The sequence below is a fragment of the Octopus bimaculoides genome, chromosome 5 (assembly GCF_001194135.2).
Source record: "Octopus bimaculoides isolate UCB-OBI-ISO-001 chromosome 5, ASM119413v2, whole genome shotgun sequence".
Classification (NCBI taxonomy): Eukaryota; Metazoa; Mollusca; class Cephalopoda; order Octopoda; family Octopodidae; genus Octopus; species Octopus bimaculoides.
In genome coordinates, this window is record NC_068985.1 from 78,313,346 (window position 1) to 78,313,888 (window position 543).

The 543-nt window shown below is 30.8% G+C and overlaps 1 protein-coding gene across 1 annotated transcript in view; it reads right to left on the reverse strand.

Annotated features, from left to right (window-relative positions):
- Nucleotides 1-543, reverse strand: part of LOC106880245 (dynein intermediate chain 3, ciliary) — a 61,195-nt gene that overhangs the window by 52,521 nt on the left and 8,131 nt on the right. The window lies entirely within an intron of this gene.

Below are 543 nucleotides of genomic sequence, written 5' to 3' on the forward strand. Positions count from 1 at the left end.
ATATATATATACACACAAGACAATTGATGGTATGTCAAGTATTGTTCAACAAAGATTCCAGATTTATTAAAATTATCTAGACCTCTAGAGGATGTATCATAATACTAATCCACTGGAACAAGGGAGATAATCTCAAGATCCTAGACCTCCAAAATTGACTTGTTATTAAGGAGGACATCCTTATTGTCCAGAGATACATGTATAGTCATATATACATATGTATCACACACACATACGTGTATTTATGTATGCATATGCATGAAAAACTGAAAAATCAGTAGAAGCACAACATATACTTAGTTTCTGTTGATACTTGACAATATAGCTTAGTTTGTGTGCATGTGCTGCTATAAGAATATATATACTTCTTAACGTATCAGTTGCGTTTAGATAACCTGCTACAAAAAGCAATAGTACGAAAGTGTATAACAGCTGCGACCATCTAGTCAATAATATATACATGTATGTATGCATGTATGTATGTATGTATATATACATATATATATACACGCACACACATATATATATGTGTGTATATATATA